Here is a 21,312-nt window from a genome sequence, read left to right as displayed (position 1 = left end):
CCCGACAGCTGGCTTCTAAGATGCAGAAAGAAGAATTTGCCAAGCCAACTAATGATTATGCCTAGAATTGGCACTGTGTCACTTTTACCATATTCTAAAGGTCAAAGCATTCACAGGGCCTACTCAGATTTAAAAGGTAGAGAAAGAGACTCCACCTGTCGCCGGGATGGTAGCAAGGTCACATTGCAGAATAGCATGTGGGGTGGGCCATTTTTGAAAAATGTAATCTGCCACACCCTCCTTCCCAGCACAATCAGTCATGGTTTAGAGACTTAAATGTCACAAACAGAATCAATCTGGTAAAGGAATTGCTGTTTACCTCAAGGTGCTGTGTCATTTATTTTAGCACTGTAATTTAAGAGAGTGTCCTTACATAATATATGAAGGCATGTCTTATGCATTGAGTCTACAACAAAGCAATCCAATGGTGGTTCTTGAAGGAATAAAATTTCATAATTTTTTTTAAAAGATTTTATTTATTTATTTGACAGGGAGAGACATAGCGAGAGGGAACACAAGCAGGGGGAGTGGGAGAGGGAGAAGCAGGCTTTCCACTGAGCAGAGAGCCCGACGCAGGGCTCAATCCCAGGACTCCGGGATCATGACCTGAGCCGAAGGCAGATGCTTAATGACTGAGCCACCCAGGTGCCCCAATTTTGTAATTTTTGATGCCCAAGAAAAGTATCCATCAAGAGAGACCCATTCTTCGCCAAGATTTGAAATAACTCTCTCAATATAATATGAAATCTATTGAGGGCAGGGGCCAGAGATGTGACACAGTTTGTTTTGTGGAATAAGCATTGTACATAAGACACAGACATGGATCTTTTGTCATCTGGACTGGCCTAACACAGGGAGGTCTACTGATCATCCTGGGCACACGTCAACCATCCCAGTATGTGGAGGTGTCCTCACTCGAGGATGCTAAATGCACATTGTGCCTGAACTTGGACTGCCTTTGAAAGAGTATGGCAATTAAAAGCCGTTAAACTCAGTTCAGGAGCCAAGAGAGCAGGTCACATGACCTGGCTTCAGGGCCAACATGTTTCTCCGCCATGTGGCATTTGCAGTAATGTGCAGTATGGCCCTGAATTCAAATGGAGGTATCTCTGTTGTGTGGAATCCTTAACTGGTAATAACATTTCCGATCTTTTTTTTTCAAATGCCATTTGCCAATGTTGTTAGAATTACCAAGTATTCATCAAAATAACAATGATAACTTTTCTATGAATGCAGCATGCTGCTACAATCTACACTGAATTTGCATAATTAACTGCTACCATCCCTGTTCTTTTATGTGCTCAGTAAGTATTTATCCAATATACCCATACTGTTTGCTACTGTGTGTTGTTACAAAAGAGCACAGCAAGAAAACTTGGGACCTGGCTGGTTTATCGTACTGGGTATCCATGTTCAAGCCATTGGTACTGTTAGAATTACATATCTTCAGGGATTTTGTAATAGCATTCTCAAGGCACTGTGTGAGAACTCAGGAACTCACAAAAATAAACAAATCCATTTAAGCTGGATCCAGATCTTGACCCACCTCACATTAAGGATAAAAGCGTACCTGTTCCTCTAAGCTTAAGATGAAAAATAAAGATCTTTAGCATATAATCAGACAAGGTATATTTGAACAAAACAGATTGTTCAAGCTGTCTTGGCTACGCTGATTATGCAAGCACATGAACACTTTGAAAAACAAGGCATTTAAACAGCACTTACACTCTTTCTTTAGTGTTCCATAAACTCCTTGGGTTTCTTTCTGAGGGGAAAGTATTACATGATTTGACTTCACCCAGTATTATTTCACTTGTTCTTTAACAATTATAATTGGAATCATTTAAACACCCATTCATCAAAGATCAGTTTAAGGGTAGGACTTTTGGTTGGACAGTTTTACTCACCCTGGACTTGGTCATTGTTCTATGAAGATAGTACATTCTTGGATTCTGACTGTAGCCAGGTGCCTTGATGAAGTCTGATCCAGGGACCAACAGAGGATGACCTTGTTGAAGAAATTAAAGAAACCCTTAAAGAAGATGGTAACACATAAAGATATCCCTGTGCAAAAAGGAAATGAGACATCAGAATGCCCGTGATTTCATATCACTGTAGCTGGTATATACTCTACTCAGTGTGTACCTGTTGCAGGTCAAGTTTCCAAGAACTAGGCTCTGACACAGAGATTTGCACATAGGAAGTTTATTGGGGAGTGCTTTGGGAATTAATAACTATGGGAGAATGGAAGAAGCAGGATTGGTAGAGGAAAAGTTGAATTGAGAAGCAATTACTACAAAGATCTGAGATGGCCCTGAAGCATTGTCTCAAGCTGGGTCACACGGGGCAGGTCTTTCTGTACCCAGATTGAGCAGTCATTGGATATAGGTTCAATATGGGAGAGGGGTATGACCTTAAATGAAGCCATTCTCTTCAGCAGAGGACAAATTCTAGAAAGGGTGAACAGATAAAGTCTTACAGCTGCCAACACTCTCACACCCTGAAGAAATGAGTGTTTCAACTTGCAGCCTCCACTGCAGTGTTTGGAATATATAAAGCAAGCACTCCTGAGACAATTAAAGACATTTGGGTCTTTCCAGTTATTAATGTCTACTGAGTTTTTATTCTACAAATGGCACTCATTCCTGAGCTCTTTCATGATAATACTGAAAAAGACATTTCAGGAATGTCAAGCAGTTGTTGATTTCTCAACCTATCAGTGTGTTTTCATGAATATGTATTACTTTTTCTTACAACTCATGCTTCACCTTAGGGGGAGAAAATGCCAGATAGTTCTTGAGGCATTGATTGCTTTCTACTCAAAAACGATGTCATCTGCATAACCAAAATCCCACACAAATTGGAAAATGAAGACCTGCTATTATTTCAGGATTCTAACACCTTCTGACTGCCTCGTTGTCATGTCTTCACAATTCATGAAAATCCCTTTGCTATTTTTTTCTAAAATAAGCCTCATTTATTTATTTGCTTATTTTTTCCCATTTATTAGTTACACAGTGCTTCCTATGTGCCAGGCACCGTTCCAAGTGCTTCACCAATATTAACTCATTTAATTCTCATAACAACACTATGAGTTAGGTAAAATTATTAAACTCATTTTACAGATGAGCAAATGGAGGCACAAAGGTTAAGAAACTCACACAAGTGGTTACTAGTAGAGCCAAGATTTCAACCCAGAAAGTCCAGCCTCTGGAGTCCCTGCTCCTTATCCCAATGCTATGCTCCCTTGTGATATCAAATGCTGATGCCATGGGTCTTCTGAAACCCCACAATGAAGGATGATGTGAGATCTTAGATGTCAAATCTCCATTTCTCACCTCTTGGAGCTGCCAAAACAATTTATTAATCCCATGGAATCCCAGACAGTTTTGTCTCTTAAATGTGTATACTTATATGGGGTGTGTGTGTGTGTGTGTGTGTGTTGAAAGGAAAGTGCTGCTCATGGTCATAAGGGTATGAAGCAGAGAGTATAAATAAAAAAGAAAGGATTTTTGTACATATGAAACTAATGTTCTTATTCTAAGAGGCAATAATCATATTATTCTGCCAAGATTGTATCCTAGATTATCATGGAAGTCTACACTGGAAGTTAGGAAGACTAGGCTGGTGGTCTAAAATTACTCCTGATGAGAAAAATGTAAGGATGGAAACCTAAAGCTGTTCCATCCAGTCCAGATTAGTCAGGAGAGCCTACCAAAGCAATCTATTTTTCCATAAGAGATTAACTAAACAACTTTGGTCAAGAATATATAACCATTTTTCCAGACCATAGTAAGATACTTTTTTTTACTATGCTCAATTCCTTTACAAAATATCTTGGAGGACTTCCAATTTTATCTTAAATGTCATTTGTGCACCAGTTACTGTGACAGATATTGCCATCTACATTCATTTCTGATGGTAGGGCCCTATTTACCTCTCTTGTGTTATGCTTTTTGAAAAAGAGCTTCCTAAGAACTGTCACTTAGAGCAGTGCAGCCTCCTAAGACGTGGGCAAAAAGCCATTTTGCCTGAGCTTCATTGCCTTGCATGCTATTTCTCCCCTAACCCTGAGACTAGTCTTGCCATATGACTGATGAGGCAGCATCATAAAATTTGCTTTCAGGCCTTCCATTCTGGCTGAGCTGTAGATTTCAGGTACAACAGACATGGCACAGATGCTGCTTGCCTAGACTCTAAGCTCCTCTCTATACCGCAAAACTGACAAAGTTGTTTCCTCCCCAGATGACTGTGAGCAGAGAGGATCTAGGCAGGACATAGTCTAAATCATAGAAACATTTCTCACAGGTGGGTGTGACAACAAAAGACTGAGGATTGTTGTTTTGGATTTATTTTCTAGCCAGGCACCCCACACATTCCCCCAAGCATGTGTCGAATCACTCAGCCACATCACAAGGGCTGAAGTGGAGATATCTTGTATGTCCATACCCACTAGTGAAACATATGGCCATCAGCCAGCCAGTAAGAAGGCCAGCTTCAAAGTCTTCCCTCCTGGTTTATTAAAGTGGGATTCCTCAGACCACAAGAGAGCCATGAATACATTGTCGGAAGTCTATGAACATTCTATGAAAATTTACTGATTTTCAATATTTAGATTTTGCTAATAATTTAAATATATTAAATTAAGCATAATCCATATGATCCCATTGACCAATTAACCTGAGTCCTGTCACTGTATCTCAGTGCTTGCATGTGTGGTTAGGCTTACTATCACACTGGTGTTAAATCATATATCACTTTACTCTCATTACCTGTATTAGGGTTCTCTAAAGAAATAGCACCAATAAGATATAGACAGATAAATAGATGATAATGATAGATAGATAGATAGACAGATAGATAGATGATAGATAGATGATGATAGATAGACAGATGATAGATAGATAGATAGATAGATAGATAGATAGATAGATAGATAGATGATAGATAGTTGGATTTATAATAGAAATTGGCTCATGTGATTATAGGGACTGAGAAGTCCCACAATCTGCCGTCCACAAGCCAGAGAACCAGGAAAGCTAGTGGTATAATTCAGTCTGATTCCAAAAGCCTGAGAACAAAAGGCCACCAGTTAAGTCCCAATCCACTGATGGGAGAACCAGGAGCTTTGATGTCCAAAGGCAGGAGAAAATGGATGTTTCTGCTCAAGAAGAGAAAATTTTCCCTTTCTTTGAGTTTTTTTTCTGTTCGGGCCCCAGTGGATTGGATCATGCCCACCCACGTTGGAGAGGGTGGATGTTTCAGTCTACTGAATCAAATGTTAATTTCTTCCAGAAACACCCTCACAGACACACCCGGAAATAATGTTTTATCAGCTATCTGGGCATTGTTTATTCCAGTCAAGTTGACACATAAAATTAACCATCACAATACAGAATTTAAACAAAAGGAGGTAGATATAATATATAAAAGATGTCTGTAGTCTCCAGTAAAAGACAAATGACCTAACAGCCAACACGGCTGAGAGCAAAAGTTTCACAATAGTTTGCAAACGGGGAAAGTGGTGGGAAAAACTGAGTTGTCATATGGCACATGCTAGTAAAATTTTGCCGAACTCAAAAGAACCTGCCCTGTAGAAGAACCACCTAGAAACAGGCTCACCCCTGCCTCAGAGCCTTTGCACCCACTGTTCCCTCTGACTGGAACACTCGCCCAGCCCCACCCCAATAATGCCCAAATACTCACTCAAGCTTTTATCCATATGTCACCTTCTCCACAAGGCCCTTCCTACATTACAAACTGCAGTTCCCTTTTTCTCAAAGTCTTTATCTCTCCTTCGCTAGATTTTTCTCCTTAGCGCTCATCATCACCTGACACACTCCACATTTCACTCATGCATTTGGGTTATCAGCTGTCTCATCCCAGTAGAATGTGAGCTTTATGAAAGCAGGGACTTTTGTTTTGTTCACTGACATACCTGCTGCCCCTAGGTGAGTGCCACTGGAAATAACAGACCCTTAATTAATGTGGATTGAATGAATAAATGCATACATGAATGAATATTTACACTGCAACTACTAGTTTAACTTTATCACATTAATGTTTGGGTTTTTTTTTTTTTTAATTTTATTTATTCATTTGTCAGAGAGAGAAAGAGCACAAGCAGGAGGAGCGGCAGGCAGAGGGAGAAGCAGGCTCCCCAATGAGCAGGGAGCCCGATGCGGGACTCGATCCCAGGACCCTAGGATCATGACCTGGGCCGAAGGCAGATGCTTAACCGACTAAGCCACCCAGGGGTCCCCACATTAATGTTGTTAATTTGTATTTTGTCACTTTGTAGTTTTGCTCATTTGTAAGCCTGTTTTTGATTTATATTTGTACAATAACATACACATATGAGTGGCTTATCATAACCTTGCATTATGTCCCTACGTATTTAAATAATATAATAAGAAATAGTAAAGGGAACATTTGAAGCCTTTGGAATTTTTTCTCCTTTTTAGACATTTTTACATGGTTCACACTTAAAAAATAATATTGGATAAGAAGATTGCTGGCTAATGAGTGTGTCTGGAAGGGTCCTGTTTGCTGGGGCACTCTGTGATTCAATCTTTGTGCTTGATTTTTCAAATTCCCCTTCTCCCCTTGCACCCAGCCTTGGGTAGCAAGAATCATGTGGAACCAACAATAGGGTGTCGGTTGTTAAGTAGTAGTTTTTACCAAAAAAGTAAAGCACTATTACCAAAGCCAGCCCCTGCCTTGCCCATTAGTGTTACTCAAAAATTGCAACAGCTTTAAGAATCCATCTTTAAAATAAGGTCTCATTTCTCTGAAATTGTAGCTATTGTAAAACACATTCAGAGGTTTATATGGTAGTGTGTATTTTCCCCCTTAAGCTGATGGGTGTAACTATTAGGCAGTTGTTGAATGTACTGAAAAATCAATTGTTCTGGGGAAGATTTCCCCACCAATTGTTCTATCCCGAAGTGTTTTGATGGTGTTAGCTCAGTGCTTCAGATGTGTGCTAAGCTCTTTTTTTTTTTTTTTTGAGCTATTTCTTTGATTGTTCTAGAAGGCCCAGGACAGTGCTTTCAAATATAGAAGGAACTCTAGTTTACTTTCACTACTGCACTTCCCTTTCATCAGTGTCTCACAGAGGGTGTGGGCTTTGAGAAATCTTTGTCTTCTTCACTTAACCCCCAACCCAGCTACACATTATCATAACCATACAGTTCCTTAAAGCAAAAAGACACAGGCCACTCAAAACCATCTGGGGAAGTCTTACTATGTGCAAAGCTTTGTGCAAACGTGTTTCTTCTTCAGTGTCTTATGGGCTCTGGTTCTAACACATGACTCACATTCGCATTGAACATTCTTGTCATTGAGCATTTCCAATTGCAATCTCCTAAAAATATCTTTGAACTTGGCAGTAAGATTTCAAGACCCTTCCTGTTGCCCAAAAGGATCGCCAAGTCTGCACCTGATCTCCAGCCTGCTCTATTCTCCAGAGCCTTTTGATTTTACATTGATACTTCCTAACTCTCACCAGAGGCTCATCTTGTCCCCTAACCAACCTTCTTAACCATGCTTCCTCTTGGATGTTATAGTAGTTATCTATTGCTGTATAACAATATTACTACAAATTTAGCAGCATAAAACAACACACACTTATTATTTTAGTTTCTATAGGTCAGAAATCCAGTGTGGCTTAGGTGGGTCCTATTCATCAGGGTCACTCCTGAGTCCTGACTGTTGGCTAAGGCTGGAGTCTCATCTGAGGCTCAGTTGGGGAAGGATCTGCTTCTAAGTGCATGTGCTTGCAACAGGATTCTGTTCCTTGGGGGCAGTTAGCCAGAGGCCACTTTTGTTTCCTTGCTATGTGGACCTCTCTGACATGGTGGCTTACTTCATCAAAACCAGGAAGGGAGAGAATCTACTAGGATGACAGAAGTCACAATCACATGTGGCCTAATCATGGGAGTGACATCCCATCAATTACTCTATTAGTTGGAAGAAAGTCACAGGTCTCTCCCACACTAGAGTGGAGGGGAAGCACACAAAAATGTGACTATCAGGAGGCAAGGAAAATTGGGGACCATCCTAGAGTCTATCCACCACAAATGCTCCACAACCAAAAATGATCTCTAAAACTTTACTAATAGAAATGAAAAGTTAGCACATTAGCCAAATCAGTCCAGTTGTAGGAAATACTGTCAATATCTGTTTCATATTCCCCTAGGATCAAGCAATCTCAGTGCACTCTGGCTTGACTTCCAACTGCGGGCATCTGTTTCTCTGTGTTTGAAACCTTCTCTCAAGTCAGGAGAGAAGCCCTGCTCTGTCCAGAGGATACATTTTTCTTTCTTCCATCTTGGTAGACTGTTCTGAGATGCAATAGTCCATACAGCCCTTCTAAAGATGCCTCATAAGACCAAGCAATCACCTCCACTTTTTATGAAGCTGTGGCTAGCTTGAAAAAATAGCCTCTACTACCTTTCTCCTGCCTTCCCTACTTCAGTACCCTCTTTCCCCTCACTCCTGCTTTCTTGGATTTGCTCTCTCCGATAAAGTTGGGCATATGAACCTTTTGCCTAAAACTGTTTCCTGGGTAACCCAGGCTAAGACCTATAAAAGAATATATTTAGAATTTGACATGGACCCAGTGTAAGGTTAGGATAGTGGTGCATTCAGAGGAATGAGGACATATTCTTCCTGTCATCTCATTCCCAAACCTACAGCACTTTTAAAATATACTTCTTCCCCACCCCCAGGTACCTATTGGGTTTAAACTCTGCCCTGAGGTTACCCCAAAGTATTAACACTTCTGTCCCTCTCAGTCCCATTTTCCCATAACCAAGATAGAATGCATGTCCTTCTTCCTGAGGCCCCTGTTCCAGTGCTGGGGAGCATGTTTATTATATATGATACTCTTTTTACTTACCCTGAGGGTATTCCTGTTGATCTTCCAGGGTCATGGTTCACCTTGTGAGCTATAATACCACCAAGGGAGAAAGAGTAGTTCTAGCTAAGATACAATTTTAAGAAGACACACAAAACAAAATGGGGAAAAAAAAGGGCCCTCAGGCTGCTCTACACTTCTAAAGTAAAGCTCCAAAAAATAAAATAAGCAGGCCACACACAAGGAAGCGGGCAAACTTTGTTTTGCTGAGAGGACTCTTTTCCTTGGGTTAATTCCAAGAGGGAACAGGCGCTGAGTGAGTCACAGAATAAGTAGGGCAGAGTTTGCCTTTCAGGGAATGTGATAGTGTAGGCGTACCCGTAGCCCCTTGAGGACGCTCAGCAGGCACGACTTCCCAAATCCCAGACTATGTCAGGCAGAAGCCTACCATGCAGAACTTACACATCCATGCAAACTCGCTCTGGTTCTGTTCCCATGCCTACCACAAACTGAGTTTTCAGAGTGAGCTCATCTCTCTGTTTGATCTGCCTTCTTAGTGAAAAGATGGGCGAAGCAGAGTTGAGTCTGTTGAGAGTTGATAAGGGATACCCCCCAACCTGGAGCTGGGCCAAGCTGTGGGAAAGACAAAGTGGAAGTCTGGCCAATGTGTGCTGAGAGTTGCTCAGTGGGATGTCCTAGCAAAGCATTCCAAGGGGGGTCCTGAGAACAGCATACAGGGCCAAGGGTGGGACGCGCAAGAGAAGGAATTCTAGAAAGAAAAAATTCTGATGGTCAAGGGAAAGTGACCCTGTATAATACCAGGTTCAGAAGACTGCTGTCCGTGACTGGGTATTTGTGGAACTGGGCAGTCCCATGTTCCGGAGGCAGCAGAGACACTGTTCTAAAGTCAATCAATACGTCATAGATTTCAGTGTGGGAGATAGACTCAAATCCAATAACTCATGATTTAGTAGTTATTTTTGTGGCAGTTGTTTTTCCCTAGAAGCAAACTCTTTTTTCAAATGCAAACTGACAGGGAAGTATAAAAAAATATAGCAGATAAGAGAGAAGCTGCTCTAGTTGAAAATGAGGTAGTAAAGATGGATGGGCTAGGTGTTTTCCCACCTCCTCCAAAATTGGAGCCTGTGTCCCTTCTATGCCACTTCTAGTGCTCCATGGGCTATCTTTTGAAATAAAAACTCTATGCTATCTGAGGGCAGAAAAGTAAGGAGACTGGGGTAGAGCACTGGGGGTGGCAGAGAGGAAGGACTTGGAGCAGACAGTGCCCATTCTTCCTACCACTGAGAAGTTTATGAGTCAGATATTCTAGAGTGTGATTAGTACCTCCACAACGCCCATGGAGAACATGCATGAGTGTTCAGAGCTCTAGTCATGGTTTAGAAAACACTGAGAGTCTTGAACACTCTTCCTCATTACCTTTCCTTGTGTGTGTGTATGTGTGTGTACCAGTGTACCATAAAATAAAGACCTCTTTCTTGCTTTTTATCCTCCAGATAAATTACCCAATACTTCTTGTGTCTTATTAAAACAAGACTTTCAGAATCATGACCTTTGATCAATGCATGATCTTAGAATTTCTTCTGCATCTTCAAAGACTAAATTACATTCAAAGTGGCTTTAGTGTTAAATTTATTTCATTATACATCACTTCTTTGAAAAGCCATCAACATCTATGAGGTATAGTTACTCAGAGTCTCTTCCTATCTAGTGGATATTCAGTTTCTAATATTTTAGATAAAAGAAAATATACTAACCCTTGTTAGAACACTATTATTTCACAGCTCCCCCACCCCAAAACACCCTCAAATTTTCTGCCCTCTTCGCCTTCTCTACCACACTTGGTAAAATTTACATCATATTTTATTTTGCTTTCTTACTTTGACCATGTTCTTTTTGATCAGTTTTTCCCCCTTTGGGCTTTTTAATTGCCTGTGTTTTTTCCCTTGTTAATAAATACAGCATATGCTTTCACCTAATCACTAAGACTACCCACTTCAAAATCATACACTTTTTAAAATGAATCCATATGCTTAAAGGCATTTTTATAGAGACTTCATACGCCTGTGTTTAATACTGACCTGTTGCCTTAGAAGCTTGCTGTATAATTGTCATCCTGGAATTTCTTTTTATTGCACTGTTTCTTGGCTCTCAAGTCTTCCTTGTTTTTCTCATTCTTGGATTCCTTCTGTTTTTGGTTTTGCTGAACCACACTCTCAAGTAACTTTATTTTTTTTTCCATAAGTGTGTATAGATATTAAACTTCCTCAATCCTTGCCTGTCCAAAATGTCTTTATTTGGCTTCTTGACCTTCTTAAAAGTTTTCCTGGATATAAAATACTGCATTGAAAAAATGTTCCTTCAGAACTTTGAGACACTGCCCCATTGTCTTCTAGGATGTGGTGTTTGTAATGTCATGTATCATTATGGTTTCTTTTTCTATTTCCCACTGACCCCCAGAAGCTTTTAGGGTCATGCTTTTATCACTATTATTATGAAATTTTGATTTTGTGTCTCATTGTGGGTTTTTCTGTACTTATTTTGCTGGACATTTATTGAACTCTTTAAAGTTGAAGATAGGATTTTATTAAAACTGAGAAGTTTTCTTCTATTATTTCTTTGGTTATTTCCTTCCCTCCATTTTCTTGCTCCATCTTCCTGGAACTCTGATTAGGTAAATAAATATTCAACTTCCTATATGTGATCTTCTGTATCTCTTAATTTTCTTTTTATTTTCTCTCTTTTCTCAAATGTATTTACTAAATGATATTTTTATTTTTCAAGAATGTTTCTTTTTCTTTGCATGCTCCCTTTTGTAACACCTTATTCTTATTTTATGCATACCATATTTTCTCAAATCTCCCTGAGGATTTTAAATAGATTTCTTCTTATCTTATATTCCTTGAATTCTCTCTTTTTCCTCTGGGATCTTTTAAAAATTATTACATTAGGTTCTTCTATTGTGAGTCATTTGTTTCTTCAAATGCCATGTAATCTTAAGTTGTACATTTGAACTTAGAAATAAGGGAACATTTATCCACAGGATACAAAATGCTGATTCAAAGAAGCACATGCACCCCAGTTTATAACAGCATTATCAACAGTAGCCAAATTATGGAAAGAGCCCAAATATCCATCAACTGATGAATGGATACAAGATGTAATACACACACACACACACACACACACACACAATGGAAAATTATTGGGCAATCAAAAAGAATGAAATCTTGCCATTTGTAACAACATGGATGGAACTAGAATGTATTAGGCTAAGCAAAATAAGTCAGTCAGAGAAAGAAAATATCATATGATTTCATTCATATGTGGAATTTAAGAAACAAAACAGATGAACATAGAGGAAAAGAAGAAAGAACAAAATAAGATAAAAACAGAGGGGGAGGCAAACCATAAGAGACTCTTAAATATAGAGAACACACTGAGGGTTGTTGGAGGGGAGGTGGGTGGGAGGATGGTCTAAATGGGTTATGGGCATTAAGGAGGGCACTTGTTGTGGTGAGCACTGTGTGTTATATGTAAGTGATGAATCACTAAATTCTACTCCTGAAACCAATGCTACACGATATGTTAACTACCTTGAATTTATTTTTTTAAAGATGTATATATTTGTTTGAGAGAGAGAGAGAGTGCACAAGTGGGGGGAGGGGCAGACAGAGAGGGAGAGAATCCTTAGGCAGACTCCCTGCTGAGGGGGAGCCCGACTCAGGACTTGATCCCAGCACCCTGAGATCATGTCCTGAGACAAAATCAAGAGTCAGATGCTTAACCAAAACCGACTGAGCCACCCAGGTGCCCCTAACTTGAATTTAAATTTTTTAAAGGAAGAAAGAAATATGGGAACAGGTTCATTTTTTAAAAGTAGTTGATATTAATTTCCCTCTGGAGCTGTGTAGATCTTTCTCCACCTGAAAGGGGAGGCATATCATTCATGAGGGAGCTTTATTTTAGGGGGTGAAGTGACAGAAATAAGGGAGGCAGCTTGGACATCTCCCTTGAAATCAAAACAAAGAAGCCTTTACTATAGGGCACCCAGGAACCACAATAGGACTCCAGACCTTTCAATTTCTTTATAGAGCCTTTCTCCCGTTCTAAAGTAGAGGTAGTCCCTCCACATGGGCATGCAGGGAGTGGAATACCTGTTATAGCTATTTTTGACATAGTATGTCTGTTCATCATTCTGAATTCTACCCTTCAACTCTTTGTACCCGATAGCTCCTAGCTCAGAATCCCTCCACCTTCAGAGACAGTTCAATGACCTCTTCCCCTTCTGTGTTGTGAGCTGTTGCATCCACCACTATTTCATCTGTCAAAATAACCCCTTATGTTTTCAGTCTTTCAAAATTTTGTCAAAATCTCTGGTAATCCTTGGCCTTTTATCCCCTTTTTAGTTCTATTATAGATGTATTCTCTTTTATACTTCTTTACTGTCATTTCAGTGAGGTTTGGGAAGCAACAGTGAAGCCTGACATCCTGAAGGAAACTGAATGAATTTTAGATAAACCTCATTCTACTGAAGTCTGCTCCAAGGGAAAGAGAATTATAGAAAGGAGTCAGGCTATTTATGCTAATTTTTATGTAGTAGTTCTATCTTTCAAATTCTGTTTCCAGAAGTTCCCTTGGCATTCTAAAAATTAAAATGCTGTTTGGCATACTCTATGACTAAATTATACATGATCCAAATTTAATAATCGTACACAAATGTTAATTGTTATTAAACTACACATACTGCACAATTAAAATCTGTATGCACATGTTTACAAAGTTGATAGTTTACAAAGTATTTACATATATCACAGTTGAGCCTCATTACAAGCCTTTAAGGTAAGTATATCAGATTACATTGGCTGCTGCATAGTTGTGAAGACAGACTGCTTTGTTTCTAGTCTTGTTTCAGTTAACTTGCTGAAAACTATCTTCATCTTCTACAAACTACTTAACTTTTCTTAGGCCCGATTTTTTAGATTAATAATGGTAACTCCCTCAAAGGGTCATGGTAAGAAATGAGAATACCTGTAAACACTTAGAATAGGGCCTAGCACATAATAAGTGCTCAAGAAATATTAGCTATTGTTGTTGTTGTTGTTATTATTTTCTTCATAATTGCTTCTTACTCCCTTCTACAGATGACAAAACTATGTGCCGTTAGTCAAGTCACTCTTAGATTCAGTTAATAAGAAACAGATCCTGGATACAAATTCATGTGTTCTGACTCCAAATTCAAGTTATTTCTTTCACACCATATTGTTTCAACATGCTAAGAAGATTAAAGATTAAAGCTGGGAATGACCATAAAATGCTCTTTCCTCTCCTTAACCACTAGCCAAAAACGTGGTGCTATGCAAATTCTATGGATAGAACGGGGGGAGTGATCTATTTAAAATAGACATTCAATATCCTTTATCTGTGCTTTCTCAACACAAACCTATTAAATCTTCGTCACAATGTGTTGCAGTTACTAAGTAAACATTTGCCCCAGTTAAAGGACTGAATCATTCATTTTTGCATTCCTGATGCAATATCACCAAAATTTATGTAACATTTCAAGTTCAAGGGTATTTGATTAAAGTTACTTAAACAGAGGGGCATTAGTGACAATACCAAATCTATGTAGTCACTTCCACATTCTTGGGCCCTCTAGCCAATAGTGAGACTCACTGCGTGGACTTTTTCAGAGAGTTTATGCTTCAGATCTCAGATGAGCTGAACTACCAGCACATCAATACACAGAAGGTAAATGCTTAAACAAACAAAATGATTGGAGTCCCAAGGGTTAAGAACTTGCCAACGCACATATAATCTACTGCTAGTGGTTGGTCTTATTCCTGATCCTGAAAGGAGATTTAGGATATAGATTTTAGAATTCCTTTATTTTTGTTATTTTTCTTTAAAAATGTTTTTTTTCTCCTGCTTGCATGACGCTTACACACTCCAGAATGTTTGCACACATTCTTTCCAAAGCTTCAGAGCAGTGGAATCAAAGCCTCCCAGGGCATGGAAGTTTTATTTGTGGCAGGAAGAAAACAGATGGGATATAAACAGGTTTGGCTACCCCCAGGGATATTAATGGTATTGCATGAAAATAAGTAAGTAATGCTAAATAGCATGCACGTTACTTTTATTCTTCTCCATCTTACTGTTTTTCAGAATCCAGTGTCACAGACAGAAGATAATTTTTAGGGCTAGAAGAAGTAGACAGAATATTAAAATATAATTTTTTTCTTCCTTATCACGGGGCACCAGAACGGCATAGATTAGAGTCTTGGAGTTGATACACCAAACTGTATACATAGCATTCAAACTATGATACACCTTTAGTGAATTTCAGAGTTAACATGGAGGAGCTTCCATCTCATGATGATCACTTGCATGTCTTTGTTAACAGACGGCATGACATTTTGGGTATGTTGGATGGATTTTTAAGAATGGAGCTGATATTTCAGGGCGCCTGAGTGGCTCAGTCGTTAAGCGTCTGCCTTCGGCTCAAGTCATGTTCCCAGGGTCCTGGGATGGAGCCCCGCATCGGGCTGCCTGCTCTGCGGGGAGTCTACTTCTCCCTCTGCCTCTGCCCCTGCCCACTGCTCGCACTCTCTCTCTCAAGCTGTCTCTCTCTCAAATGAATAAATAAAACCTTTTTTTTTTAATTTATTCATTTGAGAGAGAAAGACCCCCTCAATACATTGTGGATAAAAAGAGATTTGGGGGTCCCACCAGACCTGAACAATAAGCTGATTAAAACTCCAACAGAGCTGACTGGCCAAGGGCAGCCCTGGTTCTTCCCAGGTCCTATGCCAAGAGTTGGGGGCGGTGGGCGGGGATCCTGTCAGAGCAATCCCTAATGTTTAAGGCGGGTGTCCCGTCCCCTTGTTTATTTCTCACTGCAAACTACCCTTCGTTACTAGCTTTGCATGCCATCCCGCCAAGAAAAAGCCAGTGACCAGATATATCTCTGACTCTGCAGTAGCTACAGACGCGAGAGATGACTCATTTCTGAGGATCAGACAGAGAGGTTGCAGTTTAACATTAGATCATTCCAAGCTCAGCATTTCTAATGCTAGAGGTCTGTCACAGGTTGGTTTCCCTAGGAAGCCGACTCAGGGAGTTATTAGAGGGCTCTTGGGAGCAACACCAGTAGGAGGGAGGGGAAAGACAAGGGACTGGGCTGAAGGAGAAGTCCAGCTGTGACGGTCTCAGGGCTAAGTCTTGGCCAGCTCCGCGGGGAGCTCTGAAGCTGGAATGACCTTTCAGAGTTGTCTTGAGTTGGGTCCAAATGAACAGGCCCCTTAGAACCCTACACTGATCAGTCATTGGGTTTGGGCCACCCCAGGAAAGAAGCGTGATCTTGAGTCAAGGGTTTCTCTTCAGCCGAGGACGTCCTGGGGAAGAGGGGGCTGTTGAAGGCTGTCTGCAGAGGGCACTCTTGGCAGCTGTGATGCTAAAGGGGGTCTGGACGGGAGATCACAGTGCTCACCACGAGGTCCGGCTCCAGTGCAGCCGGGTCTCAGTTCAAGCACCCAGCCTAGCCTGTGATTGAAGAGCATGCTGGCTCCTGGGATGCGTCCTGCCTATCCGTGAGCAGCAGAGTTTGCCCTTGTTCAATGCCAGGTCTGTGATCGATCCTACAGCCCCATGGAGAGCTCCAGGACGGTGCTAACCGTATCAGAAAGAATATTAAATACACGCAAGGGTGCCTGGCCCTGCTCTAAGCCCTCTTCTTGGGTGACTTCATTAAGTCCTCCCAACAACCCCATGACATGGGTAGTTTTGCATCTCATAAATGAGGAAGGTGAGGGGACAGAGCAGAAGGGACCACGAGTGCCTCTTCTGCCCTCACTCGGAGATGAGGAATTCAGGGCTAGTGGGTTGTCCCGGGTGCACCACTGATCTTTCTTATTTTCCTGCACTTTTTTTTTTTAAGATTTTATTTACTTATTTGAGAGAGGGAGAGAGAGCAGAACAGAGAGAGAGCATGAGGCGGGAGCAGAGGTAGAGGGAAAAGCAGACTCCCCACTGAGCAGGGAGCCCAAGGCAGGGCTTGATCCCAGGACCCCAGGAACATGACCTGAGCCAAAGGCAGACACTTAACTGACTGAGTCACCCAGGCTCCCCTTTTCTGCACTGTCTTTTTGCTCAGGTGCCCTGAGAGGAGCAAGGTACCTCCCTGCACAGCTGAAGAAGCCGGAGAAGGTGTCCGGTGCTGGCCTGCGGGGAGGTTTTCTAAGAAAAGACAGACGCTCCCTGAAGGCTTTCCTGAGTTCTAAATGCAAAAGCAGCCCCCAAATCAATTTGAAAACACATTTCAATCTGCCTTCAATTTATGTTCCCGATATACAAAAGGAGAGGTCGTGTGGCTATATACGAACATCACTGCCCTGTGGCTTCATAAGCCCTGGCCGATCTTTTGGTCTCTGCTGCTTAAGAGACATAGACACTTCACAGCGCTCACCATAGGACGCTGTGAATTGTGCAAGACTGTTGAATCACAGATCTGTACCTCTGAAACAAATAATACATTATATGTTAAGAAAAAAAAAGAAGAAGATAGCAGGAGGGGAAGAATGAAGGCGGGGACATCGGAGGGGGAGATGAACCATGAGAGACAATGGACTCTGAAAAACAAACTGAGGGTTCTAGAGGGGAGGGGGGTGGGGGGATGGGTTAGCCCGGTGATGCGTATTAAAGAGGGCACATTCTGCATGGAGCACTGGGTGTTATACGCAAACAATGAATCATGGAACACTACATCTAAAACTAATGATGTAATGTATGGTGATTAACATAACAATAAAATAATTTTAAAAAAGAGAGAGACATAGACACTTACCTCTAAGGTGAGGGAGTTGGAACAAAGGGACTTGAAGGCCCCTCCCAGCTCTAAAAATTGTATGTTGCTATCAAAGTCCATAGTAACTAGTAAAGAGACTTCAGAAGAAAAAAAAAAAAAAGAAACATTCTGAGACTATCAAGTGTTGTATGTTACTATAAATAACTGAATGTGGTTCTTACCTGTGGTTTGGATTCAGGAGACAGAATTAATTCCTTTCTTTCATAAACTTGGCACTGTCCTGGAAGTTTCAAAGCATTTTAAAATTAAAATGTAGACTGGCATTACATCTAAATCCCGCTTCCTGTCCTCCCATTTCGTCTCCTACTTTGCAAACCTAGTGGTGATGAAAACAGCAAGGATATCGTCAGACAGAAGGTTACGTGAAGCAGCAAGCCTTGCCTTTTGGGAGAGTCACCTCTTCACCTTGTCTTCACCTGTGTCCCTCACAGCTACCGGTGCTGGAGCTGGAGGCGACACAGGCAACAAGCTGTATTTGAGTGTGTGCGCAGCTCCTGTCTCCAAGAGGCCTTCAGTCTGCTGGGAGAAAAGAGAGAGGCTCAGATACATCTGGTGCTATTACAGAAAATGATCAGCACTTTAACAGGTGCAGAGAAAATGCGTGCGAGGGAGAAAAATAATACTAGCTACCGTTGATTGGACACCTACTAGAGGCCGTGTGTTTTACTAACATCTTTTCATGTAATCATTCCAACGACCATGAATGGAAGGTATTATTTATTATTATCCTCATTTGATTGTGAGGAGACTCCCCTCAAGAGGGGTGACAAGCCTCGCCTCGGGTGACTCGGCTAATATATGGGAGAGCCCGGATTCAAATCTAGAGCTTTGGGACTCTAAATCCGTTCCTGTCGATTACTATACTCTTCTGCCTCCCCCAAGGCAGGCACCCACTATTCTGACTCAGGGGTTTGAGGTGCGGTTTGCACTGAATGTGGAAGATTGAGTAAAAGACGCAGTAAAAACAGGAAGACATAGGGACGCCTGGGTGGCTCAGTTGGTGAAGCATCTGCCTCCGGCTCAGGTCATGATCCCGGGATCCTGGGATCGAGCCCCGGATCGGGCTCCCTGCTCAGCGGGGAGCCTGCTTCTCCCTCTGCCTCTGCTCCTCCCCCTGTTTGTGCACTGCACCAGTGACTGAGTGTGTGTGTGCGGGTCGGTGGGTGAGGACAGCGTCCAGGAGGGTGAGGAGGAAGGTCTAGAGAAAGAGTAGCATGGGGAGGGGACAGACTGAGTACAGCCATGATCTGAATCAGGCAACATATCATGGAAGCTTCTGGGCAAACCTGCGTACAGTCCTCCCATTCAATGTGGTGAATTTCTGCAAAATTGGATACATATCACACACACACAGAGAGTAACAGTGAGGTCTGTCCCACAGAGTTGAGCTCAGCTAATTAAAAAGCTGTATTGTAGAGGAGCGCTTCTTAAACTTGAATGTCCATAAGAATCCCCTGGGAAGCTTGTTGGAACACCCACGGCCCACACCAGCCCCAGAGATGCGGCCTCAGTAAGTCTGGGGCTGGCCCCGAGAATGTGCATTTCTAACCAGCTTCCAGGTGACACTGATGCCACCAGTCTAGGGACCACGCTTTGCCCGGCGGCACCCGTGTCGAGCGGGGTCTCTCTTGGCCAGGAGCGAAAGGTGAGAGATTCTCCACGTGAACACTAAAATCATCCGCTTCCCGAGACCAAGGTCACATTTGTGCTCCCGTCTCCAGCTTTGTCCGCCCCACCCCGTTCCATTCCAGACCCTACCGTGTAGCCCTTTTCAAAAATAAGAGTCTGAGCAGGTCGTCCTCCTGCTAAACACATTAGCGGGTCCTTCGCCTTTGTGTGGCACGTCAACCCTTTCAGAGTCTTTCTTGTCTCTTTTATCCCTCACCTTGTTGGGCAAAAACACCTTGCCGGTCCCCGAAAAGGCCACGTTACCTCTTTTCTACATCTGGAATGCCAATCATCCAGCGCCTGCCTCCCTTCATTTGATGAAATTCCATTTCTCCTGCAAGTGTTTCAAGACTGCTCACAACGCCCCTTGGGTGCCTCTCTACAGCACTCTTGCACAGTGTGGAAGTGGCCTGGTGACAAGGCCACGCTCTCCACTGATCTGGCAGCTCCTTGAAGACAGGCACTGGGTCTCGGCATTTAGTGCATGAATAAACAACTTAATAAATTGTAATTGAACTAGTGATATTCCAGACCTGGCAAGAATTAACCGTCACATCTGTTCTTCCTGGAGCAAAGGATTATGTGCTTTCTTAGAGTCTGAGCTACCACAGGGGGAAAAAGAAAAAAAAAAAAAAAACCTCTCTCACAAATAGCATAAGGAAATGACAACATGCCATTAATAACCCAGAAGAAGCTGTATCTGTTTTAGGATTTTTCCATCTGGGCATTACAAACCACAAAAGCAACTGTTTTGCCTCCACAAAGAACATATTTTTTTTTTTAACAGCACACTTGCCAAAAGGACATTCCTTCTGTTGCATTTTGATCTATCCTGATTTAATTTAAAGTTTGGAGATGGGGTCTGACCTTATCTATCAGTGGCTGAGCTGTTGTCTCATGGAAATGCAGTTCGAAACTCATTAATAGTGTAGCCTGTATATTATAACTTAGAAGCTTTGGGTTATCACTGATGCCTGCAATTGCTATGGAAACCGGGTTCATATGCACCTTTCAAAGAGTCTGCTTTAAAACAGGGGAAAAAAGGGAAGAGGAAAAAAAGGATCCTTGAAAGAATAAGATATTAGTACCCAACACGCATAGGCAGGTTTCGTGATGCAAAAATGCTCTGCCTACACAGTGATAAAAACAATTCTTTATATTTTTTAGGAGCTAATAATGTAGAACCTTGTATTAGAGAACTGTGTTTATACTGGTGAGGAAGAATGCCTCCGGCAACTTTCCCCCCTGCCCCCCCCACACACACATGCACACACGCAACTGTAATTTTCAGCTTTCCCCAGACTTTTCCCAGACTGCATCCTTAAATCCTCCAAAAGCCCCTGCACATGCAGCTTCAGCTGCTAAAGTCCAACCAGTGTGGACACTGGCAGAGAGCTCAGCCTCTTCTGCCCCCACCCCTGATGTATATTGAATGCTGCATCCATTGCTTGTGGACTGAATTTCCCCATGTTGAAATGGTAGCCCTAATTTGATCAAGGGCCTCATAAAAAAAAATTCTGGTTGTCTTCCCCCACAAATCTGGGTTTTGGAGGCTCCATCCTTCATCTCTCTCCTTGCCCACATTTCTCCCTAATGATCCTATTAATCCAAGTGTGGTATTGTGTTGAGTAAATGAAAACGTGAACAGCCACCAATGTGGAGGGGGAGACTCGGCCACCACCTGAGACTGGCACCGGAGGGGGGCGGGGAAGCCAGAGAACAGGGTGGCCTGGGTGGCTCAGCCGTTAAGCGTCTGCCTTCAGCTCAGGTCATGATCCCAGGGTCCTGGGATCGAGCCCCACGTCGGGCTCCCTGCTCCGCGGGGAAGCTTGCTTCTCCCTCTCCCACTCCCCCTGCTTGTGCGTGCGTGCTCTCTCTCTCAAATAAATAAAATCTTAAAAGA

The 21,312-nt window shown here is 42.0% G+C and overlaps 1 long non-coding RNA gene across 2 annotated transcripts in view; it reads right to left on the bottom strand.

The window, feature by feature from the left end:
- Positions 1-17,965, bottom strand: part of LOC118519876 (uncharacterized) — a 66,377-nt gene extending 48,412 nt beyond the window's left edge. The window contains exons 1-2 of one of the 2 annotated variants that reach the window (XR_013444605.1): positions 17,903-17,965; positions 1,908-2,008 (exon numbers count right to left, since the gene is read on the bottom strand). This is a non-coding gene — a long non-coding RNA (uncharacterized LOC118519876). Of the gene's footprint in view, positions 1-1,907; positions 2,009-8,902; positions 9,035-17,902 lie in introns of those variants that run through there. The other variant, XR_013444606.1, reaches the window with a different exon arrangement.
- Positions 17,966-21,312: the final 3,347 nt, after the last annotated feature.

The sequence above is a fragment of the Halichoerus grypus genome, chromosome X (genome assembly GCF_964656455.1).
Source record: "Halichoerus grypus chromosome X, mHalGry1.hap1.1, whole genome shotgun sequence".
In the NCBI taxonomy this organism is placed as follows: domain Eukaryota; kingdom Metazoa; phylum Chordata; class Mammalia; order Carnivora; family Phocidae; genus Halichoerus; species Halichoerus grypus.
This window is presented reverse-complemented; position numbering and strand designations above follow the sequence as displayed.